The 23,747-nt window shown below is 42.3% G+C and overlaps 1 protein-coding gene across 1 annotated transcript in view; it reads left to right on the top strand.

Moving 5' to 3' along the window:
• Nucleotides 1–23,747, top strand: part of kcnk9 (potassium channel, subfamily K, member 9) — a 51,437-nt gene that overhangs the window by 1,904 nt on the left and 25,786 nt on the right. The window lies entirely within an intron of this gene.

The following is a 23,747-nucleotide window of genomic DNA, read 5'->3' as shown; positions in this document are numbered from 1 at the left end:
AATGACAGTCATGGAGTAAGGCTTTTTAAAGTAAGCACACAGTTTGTGACAAGGAGGCGTGATGCTCTCCAAAGCTGGCCTCCTTAAAAGCCAGCCTGTTGCATTGTGTTTGATTTTGCGGTTTACTTGTCTTAGTTTATGAAATTGAGCACTTGATATCTTTTTAGGCTGATCCTTCCGGTATAGACGTAGAGGTGTTTGTAAAGTCTTAAATATTTCAGACAGGGAAAGACAACAAGTTATTCTTTAGTAGAGCCCACGCCCAGTCTCTGGAAAGTTTGCTCTTATCCGTTTGGAAGAATTTACGTTGAATTTGTGAACACTGCATCACACTCAGAGATAAACCAATATATACAAAATCAACGAAAGTACAGTTAGCAAAATAGCCTACCACTTTGAAGTGTTTGGGATAACACACTAGCAGAGAGATTTTCAGCACCGTTTGCCCAGCTCTCTGTGTGTGGTGCTGAAGGGACAGCTCCGCACAGCACGCCCGCTTCAGGAATGATTCTGAGAACACCATGCGTTGAAATCACAACAAAGTATTTTTATATGTATGTATATATGTATGTATTTATTTGGAGCAGTAAAATATGTCTTCAGATTACTTTCATATCGTCGGTTCATTCGTGGTCAAAACGTGATTCTCAAAACGTGATCTCCTCACTTTCTTTTACTGTCTTTTTCTTTCTCACGACACATTTACTGCTTTGTGATTCTCGTTCTCACGCGGTCTCTTTTACGCACACACACAGGCACACACACACACACACACATGCGCGCGCGCACACACACACACACACACCGAAAGAGAGAGAAATGCCTGTATTACGTTATGAGGATTGTTGGTAAACGGAGACCAGTGCTGAGGGGGTTACAATAGAATCAACAGGTGTTTTTGCTCATACTTCCCGTGCTGTCCAAGCAAGAGGACCACAAGGGTCTGTCGTCCTTTATAGCCTGTCCAAGACATTTCCCGTTCACTGACTTTTTCCAATCCATTTCTCCGTTGAGCAACTGTGTCCATGTGCAGCGCATTTCATGCGGAGAAGAGAGCTATAAATAGAACCACTAATAGCACTATAAATACACGACATGGGTTTTATGATGCCGATTTTCCAAATCTAACTTGTACTCACAAATTCCAAACTGTGAAAACACGAACAAAGTGACCCATACAGTAGTTCGTTTTTTAGCTCTTTTTCTTTAGTTTGTTACAAGGCAGCGACTCTCTATTCGATTAAACATGTTGCTTTGGCACTCCAATTCAGATCAGCATATCTGCAGTCAGAGGGGAGGGGTGAACAGGCTTGGTGAAACGTGCCTCCTCTTCCCTGGCTCCACATCAGACGTTTGGTTGAGAGCAGTGAACAGCAGATGTTAGAAAATTGGTTCTGGCGTTCATGCATTTGGTAGCTGTGGCAAGTGGCAACTGCGATGCTAGAACACAAGTGTGTGTGTGTGTACGCGTGTCTGTTTGTATGTTTTCTCTTATATAGATTTCACTACAACTAATTAAGTGTAACGCTAATGTTATATTTCATATATGGGGAATTTTGCATTTTCAACTCATTTATAGTTGTAGTGCAGTTCACCTGTTTTGCACAACAATTGATATACCAAACAGTGTGAGAAGGTTTTTTTTCGGTGATGATTGAGCTGATTAGACTATAAACCAGTGTGGCAACATGAGCCTTCAACTCTGTACAAATGTAGCTTACCACGGGCCTAGGCCTTCTAGACTACATCCTCAGGCATGTTCTCAGTGTTGGTCAGCAGTTACAGTTCTCAAGTTAATTAACTTTTCCCTAGCTTTGCCTTTTGGCATTAACCACCACGTCCTCTTTGTTTAATTTCCATCGTTCAATCTCTGAGACAGTCTTAAACTATACACTCTTAAAACAAATGTTTTGGAAACAACATAAACAGTGTTCCTATCTGGACACAAAGATGTGTTAAAAACTAAGCAAGTTGTGTTGTTTTCAACACATTTGTTTTAAGCAGCATCATTTCACATGAGACAGTGGCTACAGTAATTAGCCCATTTCCATCATCTGTTTGCTCAATTGTGATAAAAAAAAGTGTGCAATCAAAAGAAGCCGTTCCCCTTCTAGTCCATAGAAAAATGTTCCGTGACTTGTTGATGGTGTTTCTCGTGTCAGTCGGGGCCTGAACAACGGTGCAGCTCCCATCAGTCCGAACGCAGGGTCTGCCCGCTTCACACAGTTCTTATGCCACACTCTCGTCAGCCAGCGGCTCCATGGTCCAGCACCCACAGAAATAATCTGGATAGCTTTTCTTATGTTTCTGACAATTAAGTTTAGACTAGGCCGGCCTGTTGTGCTGTGCGGGCAGCCGTTGACTGAGCTGGTCTGACATAAGGACTCCTGTGCCTCCATGTGCTTGTGATTGTTCACCTGCTGTTGCAACAAAACACTTTATGCAGCTCTCAACAGAACATTGTAGGACCATTTCGTTTCACCCAATTGTAATCTATTTATTCCTTTCAATTTCATGCTGAATAAAGGCTTTTAGTGTATATGAAGCATACTTGATTTTAAGGATAATGATGATTCATCACTTCCACCCATGGTTTTACTCTATGACACAATAAAATGGCACAGTTTTTAAGTTATGTCTGACTTCTGGCAGATTGGGTAAGGACTGGGAGTTTCTTATTGTAAACAGTGGCTCTGGACTAAGACATCCACTGACATTATCTAAGTCATATACAGTACATCTTATCTGTGAGGATTGTTATCCATACTGTGAATCGTTGTGTCTTTGTGGAGGCCATTCAGACTGCACATAGCTTATGGCCCTGATTAAATAAATAGTTTTCCTGATAGACAATGTCAGTCAAAAGACTGAGAGATTGCATTTGTTGGAAAGACATTGGAGGGCATGCATGTATCTTGATCAATCTGTGATTTGCCATACAACCTTGGTTCTGATCCAAATTCTAAAGGAGACTGGATTCAATTGCACAGTGTGTTGCCACCAACCAACCAACCCAACCCCACTGCCAATGTCTGCCAATTACTACAAGGTCAGACAAGTCTAGCATTTGAATGTTGTTGGGCATCAGTGTGCAATAATCCTGTGCTGCTGCTGTGGCAATGTGGTGTTTTACATATGACTAAGTATGCATGACATGAAACGCTTCAGCAACAAATCCACACTGTCCACTTGGTAAAAGCTCTGCAACAAATCAAAATTCACTTTGTACAACTCTTGTTGTTTTTCTGAATAAGTATAAGTATATATAAGTATACTCTTTTGATCCCATGAGGGAAATTTGGTCTCTGCATTTATCCCAATCTGTGAATTAGTGAAACATACATAGCACACAGTGAGCACACAGTGAGGTGAAGCACACACTAACCTGGAGCAGTGAGCTGCCTGCTACGGGGAGCAGTGAGGGGTTAGCAGTGGATGTGGGGGTTAGGTGCTCAACCCTTCCCCCCCACATTTTTTCCCTGGGTCGGGGGGATCGTTACAAACCTCGGGGTTACAAGCCCGAAGCCCTAACCAGTAGGCCACGGCTGCCCCTATAAATAAATAAATAAATAAATGTAAATGTCCACACTGACTTGTAATGACTCCATATTTGCACCTGCACTGGTGAATATAGAAGACCGTGTTTGCTTATTGTGTTTTGTATGCAGGGAGAATTGTAAGAGGAGCCTGTCTTAACAGGTAGCAGTTCAGCATTTTAGGGGATCACAATAGGAGTTGCCCACTTCAAATGGTCAGACCAGAGAGGGTTAAAGCGGAGCTAGTAATCAAGGATCTTTGGTCAGACCTTTGATCTTCTTGGAAAATCAAAATGACACTAGAATTTGTGGACGTCACAGCACTCTGCAGATGAATGGCACAGTGGCTGCCTCATCTGCATATCACACGCAACATACCGGGTCAAAAGAGTTCTACCTGAGGTCTAAAAATGGCTACAGCACGTCCCAGCCGATAAGGCCATGATAAATTAGAGTATCTCTTTCAGAAGACAGGTCTTGCGTCTGGTCTGAACACAAAGAGTCTGGAGCAGGGGTGGGGTTGATTTGGTCTCGGTCTGTTCTATTTATTTAGCCTGTGTATGATTTATGTAATTTCTTGTTTAATGGACCTGCTGATTCTGAACATTTAGCCTAAGTTAGCTGACATTTGTGGCAAGTATTTTAAATGTCAGTGCAAATTGAATGTCATTTCACACTACTCCTTGGACCCTTGCAATATTGTTGTGGAGTTATCTAGCTAATAGAAAAAAAAACACAATTAAATTGGAAATTTAATCAACCTGCGTGAACTGATTAAAATAACCTGCATCATAGTGTTACATTTATTGGATATAGAAAATGTAAATGTATGGAGGATTGATAAAGGGTCTGTTGTCCAAAGTTATCCATTGAATCGGCTGTCATGTTTTTCAGAAAAGTCACTGAAAACTATAGGTGAATGGTGCACAATAACATAAGTGGTTTTAACAGATCAAGCAAACAGAGAGAGAAAGAGAGAGAGAAAAAGGTATTTTCCACAAGGCCCTTGAAGTCATATGGTTTAAACATTGAAAAGAAGGTCTTGGCTGGTCTTTGTCAGCTGTTAAGACAGTCTAACGTGGTATTCTGTCAAGAGGCAATTTTGGAGACAAAGTTGTGCTCAGGGGAACCTGTTACTTGACATTTAATCAGTTCTATGAGGGCAGTCCTTTGCCAAACTGTTTATAATGGAAGATGTTAAACCAAAGACTAAGTCACTTTGATTCACGTTATAGTGTGATCTGTGATATGATGAGAAACATTAACATCTAAATTATGAGTTCTGCAGTCAAAATACAATCAAATCAACTGAACTATTGGTATGTATAAAGATAATTATAGATATACAATATAAGGAATGCACTAATATTACATAAAATATTTCAAATCAAAGAGAAAATGAACAATAAGACAGGGGAATTTTATATATTATCGGAAGAGAGAGAAGGAAAAGAAACGAGAGAGAGAATTAAAGATCCAGAATAAGGAATACTCTGATATTGCACAAAACAGTGCAAGTCAAAGAGAAAACTTGTATGTCAGAGAGAGAGAGAAAGAAAGCAAAAGGGAAGAAAGAAATAGAAAAGAAAAAAATCTAAGAGAGAGAGAGAGAGAGAAGAGAGACGCTTTGCCACAAAATGTCAGTGCAGGCTGAGCAGCCTGGCGTTGGTTGCTGTGGCGACGGTGTGTGTTCTGGCCATGTTTGCAGCACTAACTTGGTGTTTGTGTGTGCAGACGGCCAGATTGCGGCAACCACTGATTCTCCTCATTCTCCTGATTAATTGCATGGAATATTTCCACCTCTCTCTCTCCCTCCCTCCCTCCCTCCCTCTTTCTCTCTTCTCCTCCTCCTCCACTACTCTATCTTCCCTTTGCACATCGCTGAGCTAGTGAGAGGAGTGTGTGTGTGTGTGTGTGTGTGTGTGTGTGTGTGTGTGTGTGTAACCAAGCGAGAGATACTGTAGGTGGATGGAGAGTGACATTTTTTCCCCTGGAAGCATGATGGTAGGTCACAGTGACTTGGCCCTGCAGTGTTAAGTTTAAAGGGGAGAGCCCAGTGAAGGGTGGTGGGTGCATGCAGGGGCAGGGGAACATGTGATACTACTGCAGTGGCTTCTCTTTCACCTGTGCTAGTGGACCAAGCATTTATGTATTTGGATTACATTGATGTGCTTAGAATTAGTAAGGATGCTGAAGAAAATAGTACATTGATCTGCATACATTAATGTACCCTGAATGATGCCATACGATGCCAATACATTGCTTTAGATTGTAGGCAAGTAAACCTGTTTTTTTAGGAATAATTATGCATTTAATATTTAAACAAAATCTTAACTTATCAAACATTTCCAGTAACAGATTTGATGTGGTCTTTTTATTGTGTTTTAATCATATGTTATATACTGTATGGGTCAAGCAGTGTGTGTGAGGAAGCTTTGTGTACAGGCAGCATATGCTAACTCTCTCTCTCACTCACTGTGTGTGTGTGTGTGTGTGTGTGTGTGTGTGTGTGTGTGTGTGTGTGTACTTGTGACTGAGTGTGTGTATGCCTGACATTATCCACATGCAGACAATACATTCCAGTGGCATGAATAAAGTGCTATGACACTAATGGCTTTTAGTCTGAGCCTGAGAGTGGCATAGCCAACTGTGAGAGGAAGAGGAAGGGGGAGGAAGAAATGTGTGTGTGTGTGAGAGAGTGTGTGTTTGAAAGCCTCCTTTGAGCCCACGGGTGCACCTGACTGCAGGTGCGTAGTTCCCGTGTCTCCCCCTCCGGAAGCCGCGCTTGTTGGAGCGCCAAGAATAATCTCTTTGATGCCGGGGCGCCTTTGTGTGGTAGATGCATGCTAAACAGCTGTGTGTGTGTGTGTGTTTATGTGTGTGTGTATATGAGCGAAGAGCTGTCTCGCACCCTGTCTGCGGTGCCTGTTTGGGACACCAGGGTGCCTGCCTGCCTGCCTGCCTACCTGCTCTCAAAACTCTGATGAGGTTTCACAAGATGCAGGCCTGGTAACTGTGAGGAGGAAGTAAGCAGTAGAAAGAAAAGAATAGGAAGCTCAGGATTCTTCAACACCGGCAAAATCTGGGGTCTCACCATTGCTGCTAACATCACAAATAGTTTGGCTTGTCCCCTTTAAAAGAGTGCTTAAAGTCTCCAGTCTGTGGATGAAGCCTCTTTGAGTTTCTTTATCACTATAATTTATTGTCTACTTTGGTGGCTGGTTTTATAGCGGTTTTTAGTTGTGACTATCACCTCCCCACACCATCAAGTCCCCAGGACTTTCTACTACTACATATCTGTTAGAACAGTTCCTAGAGCCATTGAAGAAATGAATGGTAGACTTTTGGACACTTACAGTACATGCACTTTCTAGGCAACCCAAGACATTACAACCATAAGATATTACAGAGAACACGTACAACAAGAAATTCCTGTAGTCTGTGGATATTTTGTTTATGTTCCTATTTTAACACCCAGTGGGAATGTCAGCAAGAGGAAAATGTGTGTAGTCTATAGTATTTCTCTATGGTGGTGAAAAAGTCACTGGCTTTGCCATTAAATGTCCAACCTTATGTTAAAGAGATGAGTGGCTACACCCTAAGAACAAAATAGGGTTAAGATTACAAGTTCTTGTTTTGTTTTTTTTTACAATTGAAGCACATGAGTGAGCCCATTTGTCGAGCCAGTGTAGCAAAGCTTACTTTTTTGTGGGTCTGTTTCATTTGTTCTGTTGCACTTGGCAAGCTTAATCAATCACGCTAAAGTCTTTGAATGGAAAGAAATACCATTTCTTTCCCGGGGTCTGGGGCTAGAAAAAGCCCTCATTTACCTTCGGTCTTATAGTGAGCACTTCCAGCACCATGACTGCGAAGCAGAACAATGGATCTACCTCTGGCGACCCCCTCAACAATTTCCCTCTCAGCTCGGCTGGAGTGTGCAGGGTGTACAGGAAAGCTTGTGTTAGGGAGACCAAATCGAACAAGCCTCTTTTAAAGTCTAACTTGAAACTTACATTACAATTCTTCCCCTTCATTTTGAAAAACAGCCATAACTAGATGTACCACACAGCGGTACAAAGTATGACCGCCGCTCAGTCCTGTACATCCGTTCCGCGAAAATAAATCACACTTCAATTTGTCTCCATCTTTAACTCCATCCCCCACTCTTGAAACTTTTGTGTATGCTTGTTTGGCATTCCTGAGTGTGTGTGTGCGGCTGCACAGAAAGTAGCCTACTGGTGCTGAAAAGGTGAATAGATTGTAGAATAGCCAAAGAAGATGTAGCATTGTTATAAAACCTTTAAAATCTCTAAACAGTCACAAGTAGGGCAGTTCATCACAGTTCATCCATTGCAACTGGATTGATGAAAGGTCACTTACACCTGTAGGCTACATTGTATTTGGGAAAAGCAAAAGGTATCAGCATAATGTCATATTCTATTTATTTATTTATTTATTTGTTTATTAATAAACAAAAACATCTCTGTCAGTTCCATGCCGTTTTCAACAGCTATCAAAAACAAAGGTCATTTTTGTATGGATGGATTTTTTGTGAATGTTTCTTCTTCTACATAAGATTTTAGTCATCTTTAGTTCATGTGATACTTTATTGTCAATGCACAAATTAAGTAACAGTGATCTGAAACGTTATTGTTAATGCACAAATTAAGTAACAGTAGTCTGAAACGAAATGCTGTTTTACATCTAACCAGTGGTGCAAATAACTGACATGTCCAAATGGGCCTTGATGAAATGCGTCGCTAGACTGTTCATACACATTTTAACGGGCCAAAGTTGAAGAGCTGTTGTCCGTTATTGTTCGTGCAAATAGGCTGATTCGTGTTCCCTTGCATTGTGTAACTGAGGTCCATGGCTAGTCTGGCTTTCACCAGCTCAATCTTTTAAGAAATCAAAAAATAAATAGCGGGCAGATCAGGCTGGGTTCACCCAACCTAGTCCATAGGCACCCAATATTGTTTAATTTTCCGATTGAGATATCCACGCTCTGGCTATTCTAAATGCAAAAATGCATCAGGGAGTTATGACAAAACTGTAACTAACAAACTAGATCCTAATAGAAAGCTGTTAGCTTCCCTAAGCTACAGGTAGACTTATAAGGTTACAAAATTGTCAATAGGCTATGCTGGCGACACCATGAGCGGATTATGAACTTTCGGGCCCCTGGGCCCAGATGTATTAAGGGCCCCCCACTTATTGTCGTATATGTGGGAGGGGGGGTTCGGGGGTCCTCCCCCAGAAAATGTTTAATTTGTTTGATGTGATTTCCTGTATTCTGGTGCATTTTGGGGATAGCCAATACTAAATTCAATCAGATTCATAGCCTACATCCTGATTTGTTGATATGGAGGCAATAATTCCAATGATTAGGCTTCAGGGTCCTCTGACCACTTGGGCCCCTGGGCCTGGGCCCGGTAGGCCCATGCAGTAATCCATCCCTGGGCGACACAAATAAAATCTCCTTTGGAAACCAATGGCTTACGCCTTACAGTATCAAGCGGACTTAAACTGCCATATCGTGGCGAAAAGTTGTAATAAAATTCACGCAGCTCCATGAGTCAAGGAAAGCGCGAATGAAGTAGCCACTTCTAAATGGGACCCACTACACAGTAGCTTAAGGTGTGTTGCTAAAGCAGCCATGAAATGAAGGTGTCATTGTTTGGATACTTCACACACACGTGCTTTTTAATTTCACAGACTACAACTACCAAGCTGGAATCAAAGCACATCGATTCCCCTCTCACACCCTGCACGCACTTAAAACAAATAAACAGGCGTCTCAGTCTCACGCATGTATAGGCAAAACTGTATCAGACCGGTGTAACGTTGGTAAATCTTCCATTGCACAGAATGATTTTTGTAGCACGTGCAACAAATGACAGTCGAAAGATACAATTACAGTGCTGCTATCAATTTGCTTGGTATAACCGCATTTATAGTTTTCTACAAATGCAATCAATCAAATTGGCCTCCATCACTCAACCAACGCTAACGGTAACATTATTGTACCTAGGTCCTTATTGATATTATAAGATTAACGTACCTGCAGTAAAAACCAAGCATGTCCGGTAAACATCCTCAGATTTATTTCGGCTTCAAGAAGAAATGGGAATTACATTTCATGTGAACATCGTCCTATCCTTATTAGACGTTCTCTGCGGTAAACTACAGTCCTTGTAGGAAGCGTCCATTGTTTTTCCAACCCACTATTAACTTCCAACAAAATTACGTCTCACTGTAACGATGCGCCATCTAGTGGACAAACAACTACTTATCGCCAATACTGGAAATGCAGCCATGATGATGATGATGATGATGATGAATATTTTTGGCTTTCTTTTAATCCTACTGAATTTGTAATTATGTATCGGCCGTTCTAATACCGATAGTATGTGCGTGCCTGTGTGTGTGGGCATGTGTGTATGTGTGCACCGCCACCTACAGGCCAATGAGTGTACAGTCACTAAATGTACACATAACCTAATTTTTTTTAGACCCCCCCATGGATGAAATTCTACGAAACTTGGCATACCTCCAGAGAATGCCAGGTCAATCATACACATACAATTTGGTGCAGTTCTGAACATCTTAACTGAAGATAGGGGCGATTAAAGCAGAATAATATTGCATTTTCATTTTTTACCGGGGAGGGGTGCAAATCACAAATGAGTGATTATGGGCCAGCCAGGTTGATGTGGGCCCTTGAGACCAACATACCATAAAAGATTCTTCATCCTCAGTGCCACGGTCCAGGGGGGGGGGAGTGGACGAAACAAATGTTTTCCGTAAAAGTCTAGTGGGGCTACATACCCACCAAATTTCATGTGCACCGGTGTTTCGGTGTCCCGGGTATCGTTGACCAAAAATTCAGGAAGGAGATGACAGGGAAACAAAAAAAAAACTTTGACAATCATTATATCACCGCTTCGCTAGCTTTGCTAGCGGCGGTCATAATAAATATGGTGAAACACTTGAAGATGTGGAAAATTTATGGCTAAGATTTATGGATTTAATATTTAAGTTTCTAGTTTGAAATATTTGACCCAGCTTCAATTTGTTAAAAAAAAACTGCAAGAAAAAAGAAGATTCCCTGGTGTGCGGCTTGATGAAGGTCAATGGCCATTTTAACTCAAGGTAGCCTATGTTGGGTTTTATTGTCCTCTCTCAAAATCTTTGAGAAGGGCATTGGTTGAAGACATGTAGGCCTACTACATATGGAACTATTACTTCTGTCTGGTTAGTTGATCCTAATAGTAAGTAGCTAGCCTAATGCAGAGAGTGAATACATCATTCAAATGTCTAAGTTATCAGATACCGTATAAAGTATTAGACATTACATAGTTTACTCCTACAAGAGCTTTTGGTAACATCTTCTTCAACCCTCTCTCATTACATTTCTATAATTGTGTCATGCAAGTGTTATTGCAGATGCCATTTGGTAATCATTAATCATCATGATAGCTAATGCTACTTACCAGATGCTATATCCTTCCATTAGTCATCATGATAGCTAATACTACATACCAGATGCTACTGTATATCCTTCAATTAGTTGCCACGATTGCTAATGTGCTAGGTCAGAACACAGTGGTATCATCATAATGGGTAATTGTCATTATGTATTACAATGTGAGGAAGCTATCATAACATCAAACATTGCCATGACAATTGCTGATAGTGTTGGCACGACCCTCTTATATCAGTGGGAATAATCTGTCCTTAGAACTTGTGAGAGTAAGGCCATATGTCTATAGATGTTTTTGATGATTTCATTGGTATTATGGTTGGATGGATCCAAATAAATTGTATGTTTATGTGAATATCAAATGGTGTCCAATAACAAGCCGGACCTGAGTACTGGATTAGTTAGCATTCCACATGTAAAGATCAATCTCATAGCAAAGCCTCTTCAGTCTTCAGTTTGATGAGACACCGGCCTTCCTCATTTGACATTCTGTGCCATGTTGTCATAACGCCTTTTTGATGTGTTAAAAACTGATTCTCTGTAGGCCATTTGTAATCATTCACAGGGTGTTTCATGGGTGTGCCTCTTGTTAAATTAGTACTAAAGTTAGTACTCCTACCAGTACTAAAATACTTTAATGGTACAGCAGGGCGTTATGACTGATATGTACAGTAGAGTAGCTGCCTTTAGAACATGTTTGTTTTGGTGATATTCAGTGGCAGAATTTTGCTGATGCGGCAATCCTAGAGCACATCACAACACAAAACACATGCCCCCATGCCATTTCAACCAAGATGGCATCATACTGTTACCTTATGTCAATAACAATGTATGTCAGTATACATTTACAACAATATACATACAACACAACAGTTACATCAAATTAACATTAAAGTTGACAGACACAGCTGATGTATGTGACGTCAGCTATAACAACGTCAACTGAAACCAGCTGAAATCATCCATTATGAGTGTGTATGTATTCTATGGGTAATTGTCATGAAGGCTTCATTGAGGTGTTGTGCAGTAATTACTATACTAAAGTCTCAGTTTTCTAGCCCAGTTCTTAGCCAAGTTGTAAAATGTCAGCAACATTAACATTGTCAAATTAGCATCTACTGTGATGCAATTATGATGCATTAGCCAGTAATTTTACTACTCATTAATAATGATTTATGGCAAATAAATGAATGAATAATGTAGAATAAATTAAGGATTGTCATGCAATTCATGAGCAAATGTATTAGTGCTATAACTGATATTCTATTAGTACCAGATAGCAATTGATGAAGTATGATGATGATTGGTTTTGATGGGTGTGGGGGAAAAATGCTTTCACATTTTCATGCTGTTGGAAATGAAACGGTTTTGGGAGGTGAGGTGGGGTTTAACATTTTAAGAGTTAATCTTTAATTCAAGTGAGACGGGTAATCCTTATCTGTAGTGCTGTTCAAATCAGGTTCTCTAATGCATGTTTGATGATTGATGTATCTGATTAGGCATTCCGTTCATTATTCTCTCTTTCTCTATCTCTCCCTCTCTCTCACACACACACACACGCACACTATCACACACACACCAAAATGCTAAAAAGTGAGAAATACAAATGGAATACGGAGCACGCTCCTGTTTAACCTGTGGCAACTTCAGCAGTGCAGACGTGTGTGACACTACCTTAAATAACCCCACCTGGGGTCATTTTGCAGATTTGGGGAAAACAAACGATCTTTGAACAGAATAAAGTCAATATCCGTCTTCTTATGGCTGGAGAGCACACGAGAGAGAAATGAACACATGCGATCAAAGGCTACTAGATGTGGGGGTGTAACTCTATGAATATTAATTACTTTTCTTTTGAGCCATGGCTTTTGTGAAAGATTTAGCAGGCACCTTACAGACTGGTGTCTGGCCAAAAGACCTCCAGCTTGTTCAATCAGATCTATTTTTAACACACCAAGGAAACAGCTCCTCATTATGTGCAGTATAAGACTACACATGTATCAAGTACTTAGACACCTGATCCATAATTTGTATATTTTCACTGTGTAGCAGTGGTTGTCACGGTCATGGATTGCTTTGCTCAGAGTTACAGTTGTTTTTATATGCAGTTTGACAGGGATTTCAGTCCTTGTCTATGAAGTGTATGACAGCTGTCACAGACGACATAGCCTTAAAATGTGACATTGTAAATGTTCTGGATTTTACTGGAGTTGAATACCCCCAGGTAAGACTGTTTCATTAACATCTTAGTTTGACTGATAGATCTTTGGATGACAGGGGATTTTCAGGGGCTCTGTTTCTATATTGTCTTCCTCTATATGCCCCTCTCCTCATTAGTGACAGATTGGGATTGTTGCCAGAATTGTGTTTTTGTAGAGATGATGATAATCTTTACGAAAATTGGTCATTCAAGTGGCCAATCTAAGCTTTCTTCAGTGATTGTTTTTGCAAGGCATCTTCATGCTCTCTCTCTGTCTGCTGCCTGTCTCTGTGTGTGTGTGTGTGTAAGAGAGAGTGTGTGATGTCATGAATTGAATGAAATCATCAAAGCTCAAGTTTGGTCTTGCGTTTTCTGGTTGTTTGCTTCGCATGGGATTGTCTAGGTTTTTTTTTTTAAATCACTAATGAAATAGCCTTTGAAGCCTTGAATAGAGTTTGAAGAACTTCAGTGGACAAAATGGTCAGTACTAAGCTGAGAAACAGGTGTTCTCTGTCTCATCTGAGAAGGTCTTTGAAAACGCTGTAGAATCTGAAACTCCATCCAGAAAACCAGAGATGTCTGTGGTTGCCAATGCTACCATCACAGAGAGAGCTGATGCGGTTCCACTACCGAGGCCTCAAGGCCGGGATCAGTGTGCTTCTGTCCATTCAACTGGCAACAGAAAACCGGGACACCCAAACCCAAACAGTCTTTTTCCCCTTGCCGTGCTTGGCTATATATCCTAGACTACACTTCCTGCAGGTGAGGAGAGTGTGTCTTTCTGTAGCGTACACTACCTCAGAAACACTGATGTCAGTCACAGTCATTCTCTTTGGCAGGCAGGTTACAATAATTTGCTAAGTGGGATGAAGAGTCTGAAAGCCATACCTTGATTCATTTCGATAATGACATGGCTTTTTTTGTCTCTCTCTTCTTTGTTTTTACACTTCCTTTTTCCCCGTTGATTGAATATTCAATGTTATAAGGCCCCGTGTGCAGAAGACATTGCAGATTAGAAGGCGAGGGGCTTTTGTGAGCCTGCGATCCGTGCAAGCTCACAGAATATCGTAACCAATGCATTCGCAACATCTTGATCCATGCAAATGACTTCAAACACGTCCCTTTTTGAGTCGAGATGAAATGAGATCAGCTAGCTACATTATGTCTTTTGGCAGTCTGAATTAAAAAAAAAAAAAAAACATGATTTTGTTGAGATGAAGGGTTTTCACATTTCTGTGCATAATTTACAACTATCTGCTTGCTCACAGAATTCCAATATAAGATTCAGTTTTGTCGTATTGAAAACATACATATTTAAAACAGCATAATGGTAATTTTAGTTTGCAAATGCCACAGTCATTAATAATTAGACTAGCATAGAATCACTGAATGTTAAAAGCAGGCCTGTTAGGTCTTCATCATTACGAGAGTTGAACTGCCCCAGTGGTTGGGCCTTGAGCATGTTATTCATAATTCAGGACAACCCGTGTTAAAAGGAGCAGCAGCAAAGACCAGCATGCACGGGCTATGCAAATATTTATGTCAAACCGGGCCAAGGACCGCTGCTGGCTGTCTGTAATCATGTAGGGGTTAATGACTTTGGGGCAAGGACCACAAGCTAATGAAGTCTTGATTGACTTGTAGACCCGCCCCCACTCCCCACCTGCTCAAAAAAAAAAAATAAGGTGAGGTGAATGCAGGCTTGCCCCGCCGTTAATGACGATGATTAAATTGCTCTGCCCTGGACGTGCCCACAACCCAGGCATGAATTACTGCGGAATAATTAGATAAACTAATAAAGATATTAAGCACCTGGAAAAGACTTTGGTCATGGTAAAGCAGTCTGAAGTGAATGGGACAGGTCAATAGAACAGTAGCCGTATCCTACAGTATCCTCGGAGAGGCTAATGTCAATGTTGATGGATAGATGCCCTGTATGTAAAATGAGAGATTGTGATTTACATATCAATAACCCAATTTTTTTTTCTTGAATGTCCCCCATTGCTCTTTTGCAAAAGCCATAAAATATGCAGCGATATATGCAAGAATCTGAGGAAACTGCTAAAAAAAGGGGTTCTTTTTTATTAATAATACATAAAACATTTCAGTTATTTCTCTAAATTATTTAGATGTGCATTTTAAATACCTCATAATATCTAACTATGTTGGACAGGATACATAAATTATCAAAGATCAGAGTGTGACTGAATGTTTGTGTGTGTCTGTGGAGAGGGCAAGAAAGAGAGAGTGGACAACAAACATGTAGCACTGGTTGAATATTTTAAATGCACCTACATAATCAAACTCATATGCTTATTGGAGGATATGCAGTATTTTTCTTTTTGTTCATATTTTCTCCCAGTTTATAATTTGAATAAATAGCCAAAGACTGATGATCATGTCTCAAATGATGAAAATGTTTGATCAGATAAAACATTTCCTTCTTCAAAAAGGTTTCAAGCAACAGCAGCAGGTGGTCTTTATACTATAGATACTCACCATCTCTATTCCTTAGTTCAGTCACATTTAACCAAGCTCACTGTTTTTTGAAGGAATCTGTCATAGGCCTCTAGACATTTTGTCTTTTATCAGCAATGTCAAACTCACCCCTCAAGGTTGAGGGGGAAAGTTTGATCTCTCAGGGGAATCGTGTGTTCTTTGGCACTCCTCTTTGGCAGCTTTACTGGTGCTTCTTGCGCTATTGTCAGGGGCATTTGATGGGGGATGCTGTGCCACGTGTGCTCCTCTGTCCGTTACCCTTTGCAGGTGTCAAGCATAGGATGTCAACCTACTCCCCCTCCACACACCACACACACACACACGCATACACACACGCATACACACAAACTGTCGCGCCTCCTTTGGTGATGAAGAGAGCTATCGATCTATGGACTCATTTCTAACTCTCCACCTCCCCTCCCCTTCCCCACCCACTCCCATGGTCAGCAACAAGCTCCTCTCTCCCCTCTTCTCTCCCCCTCCTCTGCTCTCTCTCTCTCTCTCTCTGGGTTGAGTTGAGTGAGTCAGCAGACTTGTCCAATCTGGCACCCTCACCATGTTCCCCCTCTCTTTACATTTGATTCTGTCTCCCTCACTCTTGCTACACTCCCCTCTCTCTCTCTCTCTTTTACTGACTTCCTTCGTCTTTTTTAAAGTATATTTTTAGGGGCTTTTGCCTGTACAGTATGTCGATAGGGCAGTGGAGAGAGATGGGAAGTGAGGGAGAGAGAGAGAGAGATGGGGTGGGACTGGGAAATGACGGAATGGATCCTGGGTCACCATGGGCACTAAGACCCTAATAAAATACGTTGGTCCCCATGGACACTGAGACCCAAGACCCTAATGTGATAAGGTGGTCCCCATGGGCCAGAGACCCTAATGTGATACGGTGGTCCCCATGAGTCAGAGACCCTAATGTGATACGGTGGTCCCCATGGGCCAGAGACCCTAATGTGATACGGTGCTGCCACTTGCTCCAGCTCCCCCGGGCCGTTCCCTCTCTTCTCTGTTTGAGAGTGATACAGAGGGAGTGAGTAGTTACACTCGTTTGTTGTGCATCACTCCGTGTGTATGACATCTTAGACATCTTAGACATCTTAATACCATAGTGGCCAGAACCCCAACTGTGCACCAGGACTCATGGGTCATTTCCAGTTATAGTGTTTTAATGTTTTATTGATGTGACTGTGGGCCCTGTGGGGGGGGGGGGGGGCCCTTAGAGTGCTGCCCTGTCAGTGCTGGGCCCTTAGAATCGTCCTAAACTGCCCATGCAGCCCCCCCTGTGTGTGTGTGTGTGTGTGTGTGTGTGTGTTATTGAATAGACTAAGGACCATATAATGCTCTGTGGCTGAGGAAGTAAAAAAGAAGCAGGAGAGACAACCAGTTTGTTAATTGATAGACCCAAAAAATACCTAGATAAAATAAAATAAATGTTTTCAGAACCATTTTGGAAGTACTCCGCTATACTGGAAAAGACAGACAAGATTTTTATCCCAGGCAGAAATAGCCTTTCTCTCTGTCATGCCGGAGGCTGGTATTTTCTAAAATAAGATCAACAGATGTAGATTCTTCTTTTATACTTTTGTGTTCTTGGCATCTCTTGCTGTGAAAAAAAAAGACTTAGCCCAGTGAAGCTCGAACCACAAGTGCCCCCTGCAGGTCTTTTGTAGAGGGACCGCAAACAAGACAGTGTGTGTGAGTATGTGTGTGTGTGTGTGTGTGTGTGTGTGTGTGTGCGTGTGTGTGCGTGTGTGTGTATGCATGTAAAAGCCTCATGGTACAACACAATCCAATTTCCCTCTGCAGCGATGTGTTGCCAGCTGCAGTGATGCTTTGGCAGTGTATAACTTCATCTGAAGATGAAGTCCCAGTTTACATGCTGCTGTGATGGTGTTTTAGGCTCCATGAAGAATAGGAAAAAAAGCTGTGTATTGCAACTTCATATATAAATGGCAACTTTGTGAAATGTCTCTTTTATTAACATATTGAATTTCCCCTCAATCTCGATCAATAAAGTATCTACCTATCTATCTATCTAAGAAAACGTTCCTAAAATTGCTACTTATAACTGATTTTCCACAGAGGTCTATGCAGCAACAGATTCTTGTTTTTTTCCTGAGTAATACATTGGAATGAGGGGTCTGTGGAGTCTGTTACCACACACACACACACACACACACACACACACACACACACATAGTGGGGTACCGACAGGTGAGCCAACAGCCAGCAGCAGCAGGAGCAGCAGCCAGGCAGGTGGTGACAAATGAGCAGGTCCACACAGTGCAGAGGGGGCACTGACCTCTGAACCGAGGGGGAAAGAGAGAGGGAAGGAGGGATGATAACAAGAGAGAGAGAGAGAGAGAGGGAGAGAGAGAGAGAAATGTGTGGAGGAAGAAGAAGCAATGACTGCTCATTCATTAAAGTATGTCTCAGTTCAGCCATGCTGCTCCAGTCAAACTGCTGTGAAATTCAAAAGTTGGTACTTTCTTCAGATTTCCCCTCTAGTAGTCATGTAACAGAACTCTGTCTAGCTAGGCAGAAAATAAAGTATTTTTAGGTTATTTTATCACCGTTCAATGAATGATTAATGCATATATTTCTGAAGTATTGCATAAATGAATTAAGATAATATTATTAGGGAGAATACACTGTGAACATCTGCCACCATGTTAGACAGTTCCCACAGAAAAGTAGAGAGAGATGGAGCTGTGAGACACAATTCCCCCTGGGATTATAAGGTTCTATCTGAACATTGTGTCAGCTGTTTTTTTTTTTTTTAGTTTTATGCATTTTTGGACTTTATATCTAAAAGATTTGTTACATCCATTTTGTTATTCGGAATGCAAAAAATGTTGAAGCTCAGTATCTGAAAACTAATCAGATAGAACCTTTCAATTCCAAGGAGATGTGATACTATTAAACATTTTCAGTAATGAGCAGTGTAGCTCTAGCATCACATAGCCCCTGGCCTCAGTCTAAGATGAAAGAATCCTGCTTGATGCAGATGACCTGGTACAGAATGTCATCCGTAACATCCAGACAGTGGGGGACTGGATCTGCTGAAAAATGTCAAAACTGTATGGACTCTGACAGTTAACCCATGCAAGACAGAATATTATACTCTGCAGAGGGATCTCTGATGTCAGGAGCAAAGACGTTAGCACTGCATTTGAGCATGCTGCAGGGCACCTTGTTTTAGCATCTATAAAGGCATTGGTTTCAGCATGATTTAACTAAGGAAAAAAGTTGGGCTTTCAGGTTTAATGCCCATAACATAACACATCCCAAATAACATAGGATAGAAGAACAGAACAGAGCTGGCAGAAACGGAGACAGAGGGAAGGAGAGAGATGACGTAGAGGTGAAGAAAAAAATAGAGGTGAAGAAAAGAAATGGGCATAGATAGAGAAATGATACAGAGAGAAAGAGAGAGTGGTGATTGGAGAGTGATGATTGGCATGACTGACCTCATATGTCATGTCAGTGTTCTGAGACCCAGGGGTCATTAGGACCTCTGATGACATGTCACCATGTTTCTCCTCCCCTTTATCTCTGGCTGCTCCTGGGGAGCCTGACGCAGGTAAGACGGAACAGAAATACCTGTGAAGTGACTCACAAAACACACCGTGTTTGCTGAGCAATGAGGGCCACAGCGGCAGTAGGGGGAGGGATGACCGCTCCAACGCAAGGCTGACTGACCACCACATCTGTCTCACTTCATCTCTTCATCAACCTTTCCACACTTGGTTTATTCTCACATTTTTTTTCTTCCTCTTTTTGGAGATGTTGTCTGTTCCCTTCTTTTAGTTCTTCTAACCTCATTCATCTGTCCTCCCATCCTCCTCTTTTTCCTTTCGCTATTCTCACCTTCTTCATCTCACACTTCGCCTCACTCTTTCAGTCTTCTCCTCCTCCATCCTACGTCTTTATGTCCCTCTCTCTTTTGTACCTCACAAATATTTTGTGTACGTTTCCTCACCACATCAAATCGCTCCACCCATGCGAAAGCAGCAGGCAGGATGGTGGGAGAGCGCAGACTGGTGGTGGGTGGTGGAGGGGAGGGCAAACTGCTGACACACTCTCCCAGGCACTTGCCCCTCCGGAGGTGTCGCGCTAATCCTGGTTGCCTAGCAGCATGGGAAAGGGGGGCCCTGTCATGTGGCGCAGGGGAGTGAGCATTAGTAGGTGTAAGTGGCGCAACCAGACAGGTTTCATGAGAGAGAGAGAGAGAGAGAGAGAAAGAGAGAGAGAAAGAGAGAGAGGGAGGGGAAAGCCAGAAGGATGCAGAACCAAGGAAAGAGAAGGTGAGAAACTGAGAGGATTTGTGTTCAAAGTTCAAAGAAAGAGAGACAATTTTGACATTGAAATGAAAGGGGAAATTGAGATTCTGTGAAAAACTAAGGAAGAGAGAGAGAGTAAAAGAGACAGATAGGAGAGAAAGACATGGAGGGTAAAAAAGAGAGAGAAAGAGAAAGGGGCAAAACGAGGGGTGTGAACAGAGTCCCCTGAGAGGCGGGGAGTTTAGCGTCCTGCTGATCTGTCTGGAATCTTCCGCGGGGCTCATTAGTGCTCATTAATATCCTCGGCCTCTCACTTGGCTCCGCATGTGGGGACGTCCCACTGTGGAGGACCACGAGGAAGAAGGGATGGAGAAGGAAGGGAGGGGAGGATAGGGAGGAGAGGTAAGAAAGAGAGTAAGAGAGAGAGAGAACAGAGGACACACTGACAGTGGAGTTTAACATCCATATCAATGAGCAAGCAGCAGTGTTAGGCCTGCTTACAGCCCTTGGACTAATTCTCCATGACGGTAACATTAGGCTCCTGCTAAACGCTCGATGGTGTTTTATGCCCCCAATGTTGTCTTCCAGGCAGCGCTGCCACCGTCGACTTAAAGGCACCTTATCCTAAACCTTACCCTATCCCTAACCCTAACCTTAACCCATGCCTAACCATAGCGCCTTCCAGGCAGCGCTGCCTTGGAGACAATGTTGGGGGCATAACACACCAAGAAACCTGCTTAACACAGGGGATATATAGTGTTTTTAATCACCAGGAGAACCGAGCCTAACTACCCCACAGCAGTGTACTGTATACAGACCTGGGCCCTGGGTCGGCACTCGTGGAAGAGCATAGATGATTTTTACAGGGAGAAAAAATAATCTAATAATAAACAATCTCAGAGACAGTTTCACATTAAAACGACCACCTTTAGAGCACCATTAGGTAATATGCTTCAGGGTAGCGGTTAGCGCTCCAGACATTTTCTCCTTATGGAAGATCACATAATAATGGGTATACAGCATGAAAAATGTTGAATTGTCCAGCTGTAACAGGATCAGCATTCTCTTTAACCTGTTGCTCCGACCACTTTACAAACTGATCTCAGCCCTGTGGCATGAGGCGTAATGCTGTTCTCACTGCTTGGCTATACGTGTACAGTGGACAGTCTGCCACTTCGTCTGCAATCCTAACTGCAACAATGCCTCCAGTATTGTCATTGTAGCCAACTCTCATAGTCAATGTGCTGCTCTTCCCAGGTTCCCTCCGTGACTTTGTACTGTGGTGTAAGAATGTCTTGAGGCAGCGTCGTGCGTCGTGTGGCATTGTGCCGTTATGCAAATGCAATGTTGCCTATTCTCGGTCTGAAGCCTCGGTGATGCCATTGGGTGCGTGTGTAGGGGGGGGCTCAAAGAGGCTGCTGAATCCCTTGATCTTCTGGCACAGCATGCAGCAACCCACCACAAATTAAGTCTAGACACTGTGTATGTGTGTGAGTGTGTGTGTGTGTGTATGTGCATTTGTGTGTGTGTATATGCACATACACATATCCATTTGAGCGTGTAGGTAGATGTGTTTTCATTCTGGTTAGTGACTGTGTATAGAGTGCAGCCGGTAGATGTGGATATGTGTGTTTTTGTGTGTTCTGTTTGTTTGCATACAGTACTTGCGCGGCAAGGGCATGCATTTTTTTTCAATGTGTGTAGGGTTTGTGTGAGTGTGTTTGAGTGAGCTGATGTTTTGTCTGTGTGTGTGTGTGTGTGTGTGTGCTTTAGGACTGTGTTTATACCTATGTGTGTGTGTGTGTGTGAGGTGAGGGGAGCATGGGTGTGTATTTGACATTGTCTGTGATGTAACAGCAGGTGGCAGGTGAAGTGCTAAGATCGATGGATGTTCACAACCTCTGCTCACCCGGACACTCTCCGATCCTCTCAGAGAGAGAGAGAGAGAGAGAGAGAGAACTCAGAGACAAAAAAGTGAAGGAGAGAGAGAGGTGAAGTGTGACCCTCCTGTCACAGTGCTTTGAAGCAAGTCACTCATGTGCAAACGAATCACTATTTTATTTCACAACCTTCACAGCTTACAGAACCTTACAACACTCGCTTATTGCTGTGTTCCACTGAGCCAGGTCAGCTGACCCAATACCCAGCATATCTATCACTCTAATCTCTCTCTCTCTCTCTCTCTTAATTGAAAGGTTTAGAAAGCCCTCTGACTTCATCTGGCTGAGGAGATAAGTGCAGAATTACGGCGCGAGAAAGTGATCCGCCACCGCACGACTACATTAGCCACTGTTAGCACAGTCTCCAGTTTCTCGGCCGTCAATGTTGCTGTCTAGGACGCACACACACACACACACAGGCTTTTGTCTGTTTGATTGCTTTGGAGTGGAATTTGTGTGTGTGTGTGTGTGTGTGTGTGTGCAAAATACGGCAATACTGAGTGACCCACCCTATATATGATTGCTTTTGAGTGGAATTTGTGTGTATGTGTGTGTGTGTGTGTGCATTTGTGTGTGTGTGTGGGTGTGCACGTGCATACCACCACAATGGCGAGAGCCCCACCACATTGTATGCGGTGTGTGTATTGTGTGTCAGCCTACACCAAGGCTCAATCATGCATTTAAATGATGTCATTTCATCCACAATCTACCTCCTGGCAGGGGGCAGAGGGTTCTGGAGATTGAGCTGCCATGGACACCCCATAGATCCATATTACTGTTATGACTTCCAAATGGACAACTAATAACAAATAAGCCTTTCCAAACAGTTCTAATTACTGACCTTTGTGTTATTGACGTCCCCATCAATAGCATGCTTGGCTGGCTCATGGAAAGGCCTCTTTAATATTTGTGTGCCGGGGTGTGAAAAGTGCTGTCGCTTCTGCACGTCTCTCAAATTCACCATTCACACACTTGCATGGACACACACACACACACACACAGACACCATCCATTTCCAGCCTGAGCAATGACACAAGACAGATGATTATGAGTAAAATGATTATGATAATGCTGATGTCTTGTGTGTGTGTGTGTGTGTGTGGTGTGTGTGTGTGTGTGTGTGTGAGAGAGAGAGAGAGAGATAAGTATGCATGTGGTGTGTGTAAGAGAAGAGGTGGGTGGGTCTGCAGATACAATATGTCCTCCCCCCTTCAGCTGCTTTTGAGGATCATGGACAAGGCAGCATGTTTGTCAAATGAGTGTGTTCACATATCCCCCATCTCTTATGTATATGTGTGTGTGTGCGTGTGTGTGCGTGTGATCTGACCTTTCCTTAAAAACCTACCGTAGCTTCGTTCACTGTAATCTCCAGAGCCTGTGTGTGCGGCACGTAGCTCGACTCTCCAGTAATTTCAGCAAGCCAGCAGAAGAAGCATTTTTCTTTCTTTCTTTTTCTTTTTTTTCTAAAGAACAGTCTTGTTTCTGAATTCGGTGGCAATTAATATCCATATTTTAAATGCTAAAGGTCATGAATGGCAGCTTGCCAACTGAAACATTGGTGAAATCCCCAAAAGAAACGACACAAAAGTCACACAAAACACTCTCTACTCTATCTCTCAAAGCTGTTTGAATGGTTTACAGTGCTGATTTACAAATAGAAATACAGTAATTATGACCGCCGCGCATAATAACTTTTTTTCGCATGTCCAAATTTCCGTCAAGGATTCCCGGGACACTGAAAGACCGGGGTAGACGAAACTTGGTGGGCATGTAACCCCACATGGATAGCATGGAACCATCGTTTTT

This window comes from Alosa alosa, chromosome 20 (genome assembly GCF_017589495.1).
Source record: "Alosa alosa isolate M-15738 ecotype Scorff River chromosome 20, AALO_Geno_1.1, whole genome shotgun sequence".
Classification (NCBI taxonomy): Eukaryota; Metazoa; Chordata; class Actinopteri; order Clupeiformes; family Clupeidae; genus Alosa; species Alosa alosa.
This window is presented reverse-complemented; position numbering and strand designations above follow the sequence as displayed.